We start from the raw sequence: 15,865 nt of genomic DNA, 5'->3' as shown, positions 1-15,865 counted from the left end.
GCCAACCGGACTGTGCAGCGTTTGCTCAGAGGGCGAGCAGTTTTCTGCCGAGAGCTGGGAGCTGTAGCTGATAATCCACTTTGCTCGTACGAATTCCGATCATGCTAATGGGAGAAGGGATATGAAGATGAAGAAAACAAAGAAAACTAATTTTCACCATGAAGATAATGGTAGATAGTGATTGCATTTGATTGCGGTATTTGTTTTCGATTTGTAGAAAGATAATCATTTTGCGCGAGTGCTTTTGTTCTGCTGACCTAATTGCTTGACTTGAATGAAAAATAATTTATTCAAGAATGACTCACTACTTGAATCTGCGAACAATCAATTATCCTATGAAAGGGATATAATATTTACAAATTCTATCATGCACAGAAATCTAATACAAATAAATCTTACTGGATGAATTATAAACAAAAATAAATCTTTTAAAAAACACACTTTGTTGTTTTCCTACAAAGTGTCATGTTATCAACATTTGGCGAATGATAATAGCACAGCTATTGAAACGAATAAATATCTGCTGATTGACAGGACTTCACTCCCAGCGTGATGCCACAATTGTTTTGAAGGTGCTAATAATCACCCACGGGAACAACAGCCATTCTTTGTCCTTACCCAAGCGACATCGAGAATTTGGTGTAATTTCTCGCCCGCCAGCGTACGACCATTTAGAAGCTAATGAGCCACCTGTTAGTGATGCCGTTTTACGTTCGCAGCAGCGGCGGACACCATTGTTGTAACGGGTAAGCTCTCCCGGTTATGGTGTAACAATTATCCGTTGCCTGCGCTTTCTTCATCGAGGCGGTATTGTCATTTGGGAGAAATTGCCATCATCGTCGTTTAATATGCTATGGACGCTGTGTTTCGTGTGGAAACGGGTTTCGGATTATGGTTCATGATAGGGAGTTAATGGTTAAACCCGGTTGGGGGGGAAAAGGTAAACTCAAATTTGAATGGTGTAATGGAGACAATTAATGGTAAGGATATTGTGACGTACTGTTTTTGGTGTGTTAAGTTCATTAATAAGTTAATTCATTAGTACATTTATTACATTCATTCAATGTATTGTCTTCTGCTGTAGTGATCGTTATAAGTATATATTTGTAAGGATATTATTCAAGTTATATTCATATTATTTAGATTATTTTGCAATAAAGTAATTGTTTTTTGAAATTTAACTTATGTTTTCACAAACTTTTTTTGAATTTATCTGACAGTAGTATATCTTGTATTTTAATTTTCATCAATTCCAGTTAGTACTTTTGTTATGAATAAATGATGTTAAAAGATTAAAAAAAACATCTAAAAACAGAAAAAGTATTGTAAACATTACAGGGTTTCCCACGATTTATTGGTTAGTTTCCATACATTTTTGGGTTTCCATACCCATATTTTTATTGGTGCGTTCCCACGATTTTTTTGCCGTTTTCCAGAATTTGTTGGTCCAATTGTATTGATATCCACTTAAACGATACCAATAAATTATGGGAACGAACCAAAAATCTATGGGACACGATAAATAAATCGTGAGACGAGCTCAAAAAAATTATGGGAACTGATCAATAAATCGTGAAAATCCTGCACCACAATTTTTTTCAATTTTATTTCTTACTGTTCCATCCATTTATTTTAACAACGATTTTGTACGGCAAATCTTTAAACTACCCTCAGGATAGGAGACAATTGTCAGACTAAGCTCATTTTTGCCATCATTAAACTCAATTATCAGAGCGTGCCGTCCGCGAGAAAACTGAACTAAGAAATAGCGCAATTGAAGGATAATTTAGAGAGCCCGTTCCTTTCAAAACCTACTCCCTGTCCATATTTCATTCAAATTGTTCGCGCCTGCTGGATAGCATTTAATTACAACTTCCGGGTGCGGGAGGAAAATTGTCTTTCGCCGAATGTATCGGTTAGCAATCGGGTCCTTCGCTTCCCTCGGCTTGCTGGCCCCGAAATATTCACATCAATTACGCAAATTAATCTAATGGTACGTGCTCGTGACGAACGACAACAAAACCACAATGGCTCATTTGCAGTGGGGGGGAAAAGACAATAAAGAGAAAGAAAACCACATTTGCAACCAATCCGGAAGCTTGGTTTGGATTTTCACTACAGAAATGGACACCAAGAAAGCGAAGTAGGCAAAAAGTCCACAGACACACACTCAGACGTACACAGAGTGCCTCACGCTTTAATTGCATTAACCGGGCAAATATCAAGGGAGCAGAGCCGGGGATCGGGAAACTGGGTTGTGCAAAGAAAAGTGGCTCAATTCGTCGTCGTTGTGGCTTACCCCGGCAGGCATTTGCGCGTCCTTCGGGGAATGAAAGAAAAACACCTGAATCAACTGAAATAAAACTCCCGAGCGCCGGTAAAAACCGGCCGGTCCGACCGAGAACGCCTACGAAAGCTTGAGTAAACAAGCAGTTGAACAGAAACAAGGAGCGAGTGCAGGCGAGCCGTAGGCGATTTTTCCACCACCAAACGAATTAATTTTCCCCAACAGTTGTGGAAGAAAAACGCAAAAGCCTCAAGGTGGTGCCCGTGTATACACCGTGTGACTGTGTACCGCCGGTGGTCGTCGTGTGCGCTGGCCTGATTTTCTTTCGTCGTTGGTTAGTTTTGGTGGTCGCAGTCGGGGGCACAGTCCCGGGAGGGAGTTTGGCAAGGCGCTGCGGTCCTCTGTTTGCCCGTGCAGTAGGATTTAATGCCACACATGCGCCGCACTCGTCGCTTTTAACTGGCCATAATCTTAAAGCCAGCTTCGGATGATGATAAGCCGGAAAAACAATTCAATTGAAATGAAATGTACTTTGCGGCAGGTTGGAAGAAGGAGGAGTCCTTACTTACCAGCCAGCAATCGTCAGGAGGAGAGGGAAATAAAGCTATAGATGGATAGATTAATTTAATTTCATTGCATTCCCTCCGATTGTGTCTCACCAAAACCCGAAGTAACGTTTTTGCCTCGAGGGAACGACCGTTGAGCAAAATCCTACCCAAACTGCGTATCATAAACTGTGTCCGTAGTATTTTTTTACATTCACTTTCTCCCTATTTCTCCCCGTACACGACGCCAGATGATCGACACGGTGTTCAATACGTACTTTAAGCAGCCAAGGGTGACCAACCGACAACTTAATTTGCCATTGTTCCACACCCATTCCTCGGGCGCTTAGCAGCGCGGGAAACGGTGCCATTAATCAGTGGTTTATTTTGTAGTTAGGCCACCGTAACACTGCTGTTGCTGCTGCTGCTGCTGCTGCTGCTGTAAATGCACTGTGCTGTGTTGTGCTAATTCGTAAATTATGTAAATTTAATAGATCCTGCCACATTGCTACCATTTCGACGGCGGTCTAATGTGTTGCTGTGTGTGTTTGTCCTTTCCATTGATGTGCTACCGGATCTGTAAGTGCGTTACAGCAGAGTTGTACTTTTGTTGGTTGGTGGAGGTGGTGGTGGTGCGTTGTGCGGCGAAGGTGTATTGCGAAACACTAATTATGATAATCTAATCGCTGGAGCTGGTTTTGACCTCTGACTGTAGCGCTACTCGTGTTACTACCGTGCTTGGAGCTGCAGCGTGTCCAATCGATCGATTTTGGATTCAAAAATGAAACATTTCATCAATGAATTACAGCCGAGCAAAGTAAACTGGAGGTTAATTAATGTTTGAAAAAAAGCATTATGTCTGAGTGGCTGAAATGTTTACTTGGAATAGGTCGCAAAATATAAATTACAACGGCTTGTTTTACTGAGGGAGATAGAGCAGACATCTTGCTTTATTAATAAAATCAAAATTTTCTTTTAATCTGATCTTTAAACATATATTTACAATAAGTTCAGAAATATATAAACTGATTTTTTATTCGTTACAGTCATTGTTGCTCAATTTTTGCTCCAAGGCGTTCATTTTTTCCTCTAACTCCTCGACCTTTTTTTAAATTATAACGCACCCATTTTTGTCTGTAATGTGACATTACTGAAACCGTATAGTTTGATTGTTTTTTGTTGAGAAAAAACTAAAGAAATGTTATGTATTCTCACGAAATGGTTTATACCTTAAAATGCATGCTACTTTTTTTCGCTCCAGAAAAACTTCCAAAATTGGCGTTACAATTGTTATATTTTCAATTAAACAATTTTGAATAATTTCAAAACACACACTCCCAGACATTAGGTTCTTCTTCTTCTCTTTTGCGAGAAAGGGTATATCTTCCTATGTTGTTCAAAATCAAATTGGATTCCCAATACGCAGCGGCTTACTTTCTCTTGTTTAGACCTCGACTATCTAGAGTCATATGAGACATTAGGTTAAATTTGGTAAACAAAACAATTTACTTTAAGTAATAAAATTGAAGGCTTAAAGGCTGTGACACACTGTCAACAATTGGTGCCTGAGGGATGAAAATTAAAGAATTAGAGCCAAAATTTAGCCGCAACGACCATATCTATTGGTACAGATTATCGAAACGGCTTCATCTTTGCAATTCGGGATTTTTCCAGAAATTGAAAACGCTTGTATAAATCTTCTTCTTCTTCTTTAGCTCAACAACCGTTGTTGGTCAAGGCCTGCCTGTAGCACTTGTGGGCTTGGCTTTCAGTGACTAATTGATTTCCCCACATAGCAGGATAGTCACTCCTACGTATGGCGGCACGGTCTATTCGAAGATTGAACCCATGACGGGCATGTTGTTAAGTCATACGAGTTGACGACTGTACTACGAGACCGGCTGCGTGTAAATAAAACACTGAAAACTATTCATTTATTTTATTAGTTGCCTTAAGTTGATTATTAAATATTTAGCTATATTAATACATGTTTTTTTCTTCTTCAATTCTTCATGATAGTAAGTTTTGTTTATAAAGATTTTAATTGATCCGTCATAAAAATCCTTTCGTGTGTTGAACGTTGAATAAAAGCATCACACACATTGTTGCTCATCTTAGCTCATTATACCTCACTACCGGATAGAAGCAAAAACACTTTGCGTCCTTTCATCTTTGCTTGTACATTCCTTTAAGTGATGTCTACACTCATAAACATTTATGACAGCGGACCCCGCCTAAAGCATATCCCTCTTGCAGCGCTATAATTGTTGAAATGAAAATAAATGGATGGCGGCTCCAGCGTGTGTCCTACCTTCCAGTTCATTGAAAACGGAGGCTCCCGCTGTTTTTGGTTGTCGTAGATCAACGCCTCTCAAACCTGTGATGCTGGCAGAGTGCACAGCAAGGGGAAACAACGCACGTACGCGCGCTCAACACTCCTAAACAAGGGTGCGAACCAGTGCTTCCCCGGCTCATCTTCGCGTCCGCGATTTTGAGGTACACCATTAGTGCTATTAATGGTGCAATGCCTGCAGAAGATGGATGCAGAGTGCGTGGTAACGGGGTCGGTGGCGTAACTGAAAAATGAATCCCGACGTGACGTACCATCTGTCATCTGTTTACGGGGCTGCCCAGTCTCCTGTGCAAAGTATTTGACGCGGTTGGCATTGGCCTTCTAGCTTACGGGCGATGCGATTGATGGCGGTGGTGCTAGGGTTTCTTGTTTGCCGGGCGAGGAGATGAAGATATGCCAGAGCCTATTCTTAAAATGCGTTTTCAGCTAGGGGACAGGGGCACACATCATTTTCGATTATGCTTCTGGCGCCAGTGACTGCGCTTTACCGAAGGGAGCACCAATATCATCTTAATAGCAGTGAGCGATGCAATAGGATCGAACCGTACGATGATGATTTAATTGAGCACCCTACGACAAAAACAAGAATTCACTCTGTACTGCCGCAGTTTAATCATCAGCATTTGTGCAGCACTGAGTCTGTGTCAGTTAGAGTCAAAATGACAAATCACTTCGGTGCGCATCGGAAGTGTTTCGAATGATATAAATAAACGGCATTTTGCTGTTTGGGGCTGGTTGTTGCATCAATGCGACGGGCAGGAAATGCATCGAATACGTAAACGGCATTGATGAGTAATCAAGTAACGATGCTCGCGTTCTTGAAGTGCGGTTCTGGAACGTTTGTTGCGCGCATTTGGTTTTGATTGGTTTCTTTTCGTTTATTGTATCATACGATGGTGGTTGGTTGAGGTTGCCTTGAAAATAAGGAATTTGTGTGACTCATCATGTTAGAAGACTATTTTTAATCAGCTTACGTGTATTTGAGATGCTTCGAAGGACTTTATCTTCAACTATTTATTGTTTATGAATATCCTGTTCACCTGCAAATAAATATATTCACGTAAAATGGATTAATTCTTGTTTGATTAATTCAAATTTAAACATCTTTTTATTCTGTTTGCATTTTATTGAATTATTGTTAAAAGAAACAAGCGCATTGAAATACAAAATTAATCAAAAGTGGGGATCGTGTATTTAAAACACATTTCAATAATTCACGCCTTTGTCATTGGAATCCATTTGTTTTAATCACTGCGAGCAATGTTCATCGTTTTTCCTATCGGAAAAAACGATGCACTCATTGCACTGTTTATTTATTAATTACGGGCAGCACACTCTCAACCATTCCTGCGATCAATTTAAACAATTTCCTCCGGAGCAATATTTACCGGTCAATCACATTATTTACGTTCAATTTACATCCTCATTGACTCGGTCGCCTTCGACAGTGCGCGGGAATGGAATGGTTGTTGCATAATTATTAATATTCGAAGTCCACGGCACCACCGGGCCAAACCCCCAATCGTTCACGCAGGGAAGATACTGGCGTTAATTGAAAATTACTTCCAGCGCAAAGAATAGGACCAATCGCTTCCAAGCAATCAATCACCATTAGCGGAGTACGGAGCGGGTACCGTTCGTTCAACTATCGGGCTACGACGACAAAAGTCATCAGCACTGTCCCACCGTGTACCAATGCTCTCCTCCCCATTGTTGTGGGTGTGAAATGTGTGCATTCTTGTTGTGCCTTCGACCCATCGATGCAACGCGGAGCGTAAGTCGTCGGTCGCGCCGTGCATGTTGATGATTCGTTATTTACAGATAAATTTACGGCATTCTCGTGGGTTTTTCATTTATTCTTTGCCTAGCGCTCGTTGACAAGCTCATTCTCTACCATAGTTAACACGTCGCCGTCAAAGGCAGATGTAATTGCAATGAAATGTTTGCATTTTTTTGCATTTTGTCAGGTCGTAAAGGTTTTGTTGAATATGCACGCTGACCAAGGAAGGATGAAGAAAAAGGTTTAAATTATTACTCGAGTTGGTGGCGATGAATAAATTGAATAGTCTGAAATTGGCAGCAAACGTCATCGCAATGGATGAGATTTTTGTACAGAAATATGAGTGATTTATTTTTTGAAGTATGAATTGATTATGTGCCAAATTTAATGGATATATTATAACATCAAATAATTGATATAAATTTAGTTTCAACATTAAATATCTGAGTACATTTTCATACTATTTTGAGTTTTTTGTAGTGTGGACTTTATCAGTAATTTGTCAGTTTTATCCTTCTGCAAATTTGTTGGTGTTTAGCTCTTGATAATGATGCTGATTGGGGCAAATTGATGATGATGAAGATCGCAATATCATATTGACGAACATTTTTCTCAACGTTTGTCCATAACAATTTTTTAAATTATAATTCAAATTAGGCTATATTCTATAAGTATTTTGAATTTCGTCGTCTTTTAAAGAACGGCCTACGACAACTATCTAGTGACAGTGCTCTCAGGAGCGTTCCGGCATTCCGATCCCGGTAAACCACTAGCTCTGCCCGGAGTTGGAGTCATCCTGAGTTGGAGTCATCCGGAGTTAGAGTCATCCGGAGTTGGAGCAGTTTGAAGTCGGAGTTGGCCGGAATCAGAGTCGAACGGAGTCGACCGGAGTCAAAACCACTCTGCTTTCGGAGTTGCCCGGAGTCGGTCAGTGCGGAAGATTTCGTATCCAGCCTACTCTGACTCTGGACAACTCAGGACGACTCCGGACGACTCCAGACTACGCTGACTCCAGATGACCCCGTCTCTGGACAACTCAGACTCTGAGCCGCTCCGAATAATGCTGGTCAGACCTACCTTTGGAAATGTTCGGAGTTGGGTCTTGTCAGAGGAACTACACGAGGAATGGCTACAAATATCACTGTTTTGCTCCACATATTGAACACATTTAAGACAAGTAACATGCTCCTTTGTGTCTCAGATGCATCGGATGAATTAAAGTCTATTCATAGACACTTTCATCCATCAAAACATTCCTTTTGCTGACCAGAACTCATCATCTACCGATCTTTCTTATGAAATGGGCTGCCTTCTTTCCTGCGGCTGCCATCATAACCATGCTGTCCATCTGTAATAGAATCTGCCTCTCCTCTACACCTCACCCTTGCGCACACACTCAGTGTACTCAAGTGCAGCTGCATCAACACGTAACGGGATGAAACGAACCGTTTTGCTGATTTGCATGGCTCACGTCCCACTTCCTGCATCCTGTCTCATCCTGTCATGCATTGACCGTCCCATGCAATCTTAAAGGGCTTTACTGGGGACCGTTTTTGCTCCCCTCCTGGATGGAGCTGTGGTACGGCTGCTTTCTTGTTGCCTACATTCGGTCAAATGTTTGCCCGGTTCAATATTTATGAAGACATTAATTTCGAGAATCTCGTTCCCATCGTTCAGCCCTCTCACCAGTGGGCCGAAGAAAATGGGACGGGCAGCTCTCTGCTTACACCACGAGGAATGCTGACGTCGCTGCTACCACCGCCCTTCTCTTTGAAGTGTGACGCCTCTTGTGTGTGCAAGCGAGCAAAAACCGGACACAAATATTGACCGCAGACAAATGTTTATGTCATGACGCAATTTAATGAAAGAGTTATCTGCTTTTCGAGCGAGGAAGAATCGCAGGAAATCACACACCGAGGGCGGGCAGGAGGGCACGTGTAAATGATCCTAGCACGAAACGTTCATTTCGGCCACCGTCATTACAGGACGCAGGCTGTCAGCAGAGCACGCATTAAATGACCATCTCGCTGCCATCGTCAAACAACAGCGGGGGGACAGCGAAAAGGACTGTTTTGAATAATGACCCTCGATTTAGTGTTAATTGAAAAGCAAAAGCGAGCAGCCGCAGCGAGCCAACGAGAAATAGAGAGGAAAAAAATCCCTTTCTCGTCACTACTAAACCCCGAGGGCCATTGAGAGTGCAGGAAGGGTTAAACCGAAAGGGCACAACACAAGAGGGGGTCTTTTGGTGCAGGTTTTCACCGCGAGACAGGACTGAGCAATCCTCAATGTCGTGTCGGTGTCGTTTTACACCGAAAGGAGAGGGTTCCTCGCGCAAAGGATGTGCAGCGCATTTTTATAACATAATCCGATTACGTTGACTTCGGTCGGTTGGTTTTACGGTGCTGTCACTTTCGCTCGTACAGCTTTCAGGGTTGATGCTGCAGCAAAGAAAGAAAGAGCCCGAACTCTTCTACTGGGAAGATAATTTTCATCCTGCGTTTCAATTCAATTAAGTTGTACAAATATTTTCCAGGAAATGTTTAGGGTGATTGTGCAATGGAGGAAATAATGAATTTAGAAAGTTTGTTAGATAGTGCTTACAGGAAAAAAAGGAGCCGAGTCGTGATGCGTCATTTGCTGAGAGGGGGTTTTGAATTAATATAAAATTGGCAGGATAGCGCTACACAGCAATATCTCTTGTGCTGCATTAAAGGCGATGAAATACAATCCTTAATCCTAGAACACAACCACACCCTTCTATGGTGTTTTCTGCTGATGGATGTCCCATGTTTTTGCACATCATTCCGTCATAATCTGTGTGTTGTTTCTGAGACCACAGAAATCGCATTCATATCGTTTCCACCTTCTCTTTACCACCATTGATCCTGACGTTTGTCGGGTTGTGATTTTCATTCAACTGTTTCTTCCTCAGCAGGAAACACACTCGGTCTGCTGTATGGTTCGTAATCGCTCGGGTTAAAATTGATAGTGGTAATGCTTCAGAAACATACCTTGCGTTGTTCACGAACATGCAAAATCTCATTACAAATCGGAACTCTGCCCCTTTGGTTGGTCTTTGCATTTGCGACATTTGTTGATGAGCTTGGGTAGTATTGTGTTTGAGAATAAATTGGATAAATGTTATTAGAAAACAATTTCGTGCGGATTTAAATCCCTTTTGTGTCTCAAGGGACGGGAAAAGTCGTTTCAATTACAGTGAACATCAGTAGAGTTTCAATCCAATTTTTATACGCTAAAAGGATTTGGTTTGTAGTGTTTGAAGGCTGTAGTCGTATTTGGCATAGCTATACTTAGCATAAAACGAAAAAAAAAATATTTTTTAAAACTATTTTTAATTGGCAGTCTGAAGATAACACACTTCAAGGACTACAAAAAGGTATAATCTTGGAAAATGATAATCTTATAGAAACAAAAAAAAAATGACATGGTTTTGAGACATTTAAATGTTTTAGCATAATAGAAACGACTGTTTATAAACAATAACAGTAACTCAATGGAAAAATATCTATCAAAATCAATATAAAAATGTAGTAGCACTTTAATTGTCCTCTAAATCTCGTTTACAACAGTTTTTGGTGTTCGTAAATTGTAAACATACGTAAATACGTTTTGAAATATTATCCGTCACAACTCTGAAACCCAAATCACCCGTTGTGATTTGCGTTGCCGACCACATATGCGACCACAAAGCTGTGTAGGCCCTTTCGGGTTTAGTGCCTTCCCGATGCTTGAATGCAATATAGCTCAACTTTTCGTTAAATCCATCAAGCCTATTCAGGTCCCGGATCAGCACACAAAAGCGTCTTGTGTGTGTGTGTTATATCTTGCGTCAAGCGAACGTCGACGTAATATTCCATCTTCTCTGTATCTTTCTTCCTTTCCTGTTGGGATTTTCTCACTAGAATTACCCATGCTTTTACACCAGAATCTTTACCCCTTTCACCACAGAGCGGATCCGTAAAACCGATGATAGTTTTCTCAAGGTGCGCTTTGGCTTCGTTCGGAGCTTTTTGCTGAGTGGAACGAGCATACACACACACACACACACACACACCATAGCTCGACTACTTGAGCACACAAAACATCAAAGGGAAAAGCCACAACCATAGACACACAAGTGCACGCAAGCTCGGTTGATGCTGGTGTTGTGCCTGAGATTGAATTCGACAGCTACATGCATTGCGCTAGTGAGATAGCATGTGTTGGCTCTGGTTAAGGGAAATTAAATTCGAAAGACGGGAAAACATGGGCAAAGGATCATTCTTCTTTATTTTGTGTGGTTGCATGCTGGCGTGGTTATGTTTATTGCTGCTTCAAACAGATTAAAAATAATTTAAACACACATTTACACCAAAATAACAGGCAAGTTTCACGGTTAGGACAATCTTTCGTATGGTCAAGTTACAGATTTTTTATCTTTATCCCTTAATGTCATAAATAGATTTTCCGATGATGATCCCTAATGCCTGAACGTTTTGAAATCCTTCCCCATATCTGATCACTTACAGCATCCTTGCCGAAACTTGTCTTTTATAAATATGAGAAAATGTATTCAGCTCATTCAAGTACGGTTGAGTGGTGGATCCAATTTCCGTTGCACTCCGTCATGTGGTCGAAAGACGTAGCGTGCGCGCCGAGCCTTCGCTTGTCTTCGCTGTTCGCTTTTCCCACTGGAAAGAGTTTTAGTTTGATTTTTCATTATTTATATACACCATAAGTAGCGCAGAAAAAAATGACAAAAGTCACCCTTTGAAGTGCAAAAATTAAATACAAAAAGTAGCTCTCGTTCATCTTGTGAACATCCTTTCCGCCAAACGAACCATTGGGAGCAAACACACAAAGCGCTGGGAAAACATTATCACCATCGACGTATTTACGGCACTTCTTCGTCAATCTTCTTATTGGCTATTGATGGGAGACCATTTGGATGATGTACAACAATGCTGTAACTGTTGCTGTGTAATGTTTTCCTTTCTTTGCATCTGATGGAGCCCAGGGAAGCAGAAAAGGGTAATTTTTCCATATCCGCTCGAAGTGAGGTTTTCTCTGCGAATTCACTCGTGCCATTTCACTCCAACCATCCTGGGACTAGAACGTGCGCTGGACAGTTGCAACAATTTTCCTTTATCGGTAATGATGATGATGGTACTGCTGCTGCATGGTAGAAAGTGGGATGTGTAAGTGCACAAGCACTAGTGTATTATTTTCTACGCTCGCTGATACTTCCATTTTATGCGAGATGGGCAAGTGTTGTTAGTGTTCGCCCGTTGCTGCCGTTGGCGCTCAACCTTTTCCATTAGTGAATTCCGACGTAAATGGCATTGCAGAAGAAGGGAGGAATGGTAACGCTGTACCATCGGCGGCAACATGCTAAAGAGATTTGCCCCATCGAGTTCTGGGGCGAGCGAAATAAAGCGAAGAAAACCTCAAACAGCGCTCCTTCGTGTGCTGTGATTTTACTTGTCTTCACATGCGAACACAAAGCGTCCGTAGAGCGAGCATTCTTTTTTTCCGTTTTTGGTGGAGGTTCTTGAAAACAAACAAAAAATTAAGCACCAATCTTCCTTTCGAGTGTGTAAAGTTTGTGCATTATGTGTGAACCGTAAAGGGCTGATAAGGGAAGCAGTCCAGCAAACACACAAGCGGTGAAATGATGCGTTTAATAGATGCATTTCGTAGCGCTGTTGTCTTAAGTACAGTTGTGCACATTTAATGTGTCTGAGTTAAATGTTCCATGCAAATGATGACATTTACCGTTCGTATCGTATTATTCATGGATAATATTTCAATGTAGCCATTACCAGAATCATTTAGTTAATGAACAGAAAAATAGTTTTTTTTTGTAATTGTGAGGTCCACAATATGACAATTAGTTGTCTTCTTCTGCGGAAGATTCTTCTTATTACATGCTTTAAACATTCAGTTGTATTTGAAAATTGTAACAATTTTTCCAATATTCAAAATCATGCTCTCGAAATTCAATAATTCGTTTGAAACGAGCCAACGCTCTTCCAAAGTGCCCTTGACCCACGTGAGCGATAGTGATCTTGACAAATGCCAAACACGCCACACGTGCGCAGGCTCGTTTGCGTGCCGCACCAGGAAGAACCGCTCGAATCTGATCGTTATCTTACCTTTCTTTTGCCGTCCGAACATTTACCCCTCACGATCCTAGTTCACGGATCGTGAAATAATCCCAAATAGTATAGCCCGGTCGCTTGTTTCCCCCGCACAGGGTTGGAGAAAAGCGTTGAATTGGCGTACAATTATACTTTCTTTTTTTTTTCTTCTTCCCCAAATCCTTGTCACGTGTCATCTTTCACTGTATAGATATAAAGCGTAGAAAGCAAACGCTGGGTGGGAAAGGCAAGTGACAATGCTAATGTAAATAATGTCGCGATGGAATTGATTCGCCGCCGACCGTCCGGTCCATTCTGTTTTGCCGTTTTATGGCACCTTCTCTCAGCCTTTTTGTGTGTGTGTGTGTCTGGATATAATGGGTGATTGATGAAAAGGTTATGATTGTGCAATTGAATAAAATGGTGGTTCCCTGCATTTACGGAGCTGCGCTGAATGCTCAGCGACGGTGACGGAAATGATAACAGGGAACGGGATAATTCATTAGGAAGCTTGTACGTGTGTTTGAAGGTTTTGTTTCGGCTTATGCTTCAACCAGCAGAAATGCAGCAACCCCTTTTTTGCCTTCTGGGCTCATTATATTTCGAGCGTTTAGTGTGTAATCACCCCTTTTATTTCCCAGTTTTCCTTCCATTTGTTTCTACTTTACACTCCGCTGGTGTCTCTCGCCCAAGGGCATGACAGAGCAGGGCGCCACCCACAATTCAGTGAAGGTCGAACATGCATTTTCTATGATTATTATTGTGACTCATGCTCAGTGGACTCAAAACTGCCTCGGGAGCGCTGCATTCCTGCCCAGTAAGCAGGGTGGAGGGGTCGTCGGAACGAAAGGAATCATAATTAGGATTCATGATCCTTTTCTTCTTGCCTTTCTATCCAAAATATTCACATTTTTGGAAAATAATTTACCCTCCCGAATTGTTGACGTCCTTTCCTTCCGTGTATCTCATGCACACTGACACACACACACACTGTCAACACAATAGGCAAAAAAATGACAACAAAAAAGCAGCACGACGGTGGTTAGAGAAGGACGACCGCGTGAACATCTCAGCGTTATGCCCTTCAAAAAAATGGTAAAAATCAAATGTGGGGGAAAATGAAGGAAAAATTGAAATGCAGAGTTAGGAATGCGATCAAACAATTTTCTCTGACCCTCCATCCAAGGAGCTCCGGGACGGGGGATCGGTCTCGCGTATCCTTGCGGAAGGTAGATGGCACGGAACCAAGACCCAGGAGGGTATGTCGCCCTTTTGCGTAGGCTGCTCATGAAGTACTATGCGCGGTACGGCAGAGGGAGAAAAGTTTTTGTTGTTGTCGTTGTACCCTGAGAATTATTATAATAATGCAACATTACCATGCCTTTCTATTTCAGGCGCGCTCTCCTGCACCTTTTACCGCTCAACAGGAGCGAACGGACGGCGTTGCATGGCACGAGCCGATGACAATAAAAATTATCTATTGTCGAGTGGCTGTTGTCTCCGGTTCGGTTCACGATTTGCTCTGCCTTTTTCCTGTGCCGTGCCGTGCCGGAAACGGTACGGCCGTACGTGTGGCAACTTCCGTGGCTAATTCTCCCGCTCACTGGCTGCCTACTGCGCTGTTGCAGTGTGGGGTTGGTGTGTGGAGTTTGTGGACGGCTTGTCTGTGACTTTTCACAAGGGTATGCAGTAACTTTTCATTTGCGTAATGGTAGCTAGTCGCGATGCCACGCGATTGAGCCACGGGACGCGCATCAATGTCGCGCAATGTGGTGCGTTTGTGCTTTGGGTGCGGTACGTGGGAGGAAGCGTACCACACGCATAGACTGGCCGGATGCACACAGGACGCAGTACAAATGTTAGGTTGCTTGCTCTGCTCGCAGTTAGCAGATTTGTTCGCGCTGATTATCGAGCCAGCGTGTGCAGCATTATTATCAGCATCCAGAGGGCATCCGCTCGCAATGGTTTTAATTGCCGATGGTTGGGTTACAGTGGTGAAAGGGAACTGAAATAATCGTACGAAACGGTAGCTTTTCATTTGTGCTGCTCACTTTTGGTTTAATGTGGGAGAAATTTACATCTCAATTTTATCGCTCGATGGTAATGTGCCTATCTAGTGGAGTATAGCCTCGCATAGATAAGCATGAAGTGGAATGCATCTGGTTTTATAAACTTGAATATATTTGAAGTTTAAGATTAATTAAAAAAAGACTTTATTACTATTATAGATGAATATTGAATATCTTCTTATTGCGTAATCATATACGCAACCGTGCAATTATGTATGCTTTAAGTTGAGATTATGTTTTATTCCATGAAAAAGTAAAACTGAATGCAATTAAAGGAATTTACAGTAAGTTGTAAGGACATAAAAGAATACGAAAGAAAAACTGCAATATTTATTTTTTTTAGTTACTTCCTTCAGCATTCCAGAAATCATTTGCAACGAACCCTGCAATATATTCATTGAAGGTAGGTTTGCGTATTTTTCCACCAGGTGGCGCTATAAAGTTCCGCAAATGAACCACTTATGAAGAGTTCATTTTTATGAATCTTGGGTGCAAACAAAAGTTTTTGTGAGAAAATTAAAGGCTGAATTAGTTAAAAACGCTTTGTATAGCATTTTATTTAAATAGAGAATATTGATGCATCATAATGAATCTTATTTATAAAGCCTATTTTATTTCTTCCCGTTGGTATGACTTTGAAATTCATGTGTGTTTTCGTATGCTCATATGCTCTGTTTTTAGTTTTTTT

The 15,865-nt window shown here is 41.5% G+C and overlaps 1 protein-coding gene across 1 annotated transcript in view; it reads left to right on the top strand.

The window, feature by feature from the left end:
• Positions 1-15,865, top strand: part of LOC120899703 — a 425,694-nt gene that overhangs the window by 234,056 nt on the left and 175,773 nt on the right. The gene's annotated exons all lie outside the window — the stretch shown is intronic.

The sequence above is a fragment of the Anopheles arabiensis genome, chromosome 3 (assembly GCF_016920715.1).
Source record: "Anopheles arabiensis isolate DONGOLA chromosome 3, AaraD3, whole genome shotgun sequence".
NCBI classification, from domain to species: domain Eukaryota; kingdom Metazoa; phylum Arthropoda; class Insecta; order Diptera; family Culicidae; genus Anopheles; species Anopheles arabiensis.
Note: the sequence above shows the minus strand (reverse complement) of the source record. Positions and strands in the feature narration are given on the sequence as shown.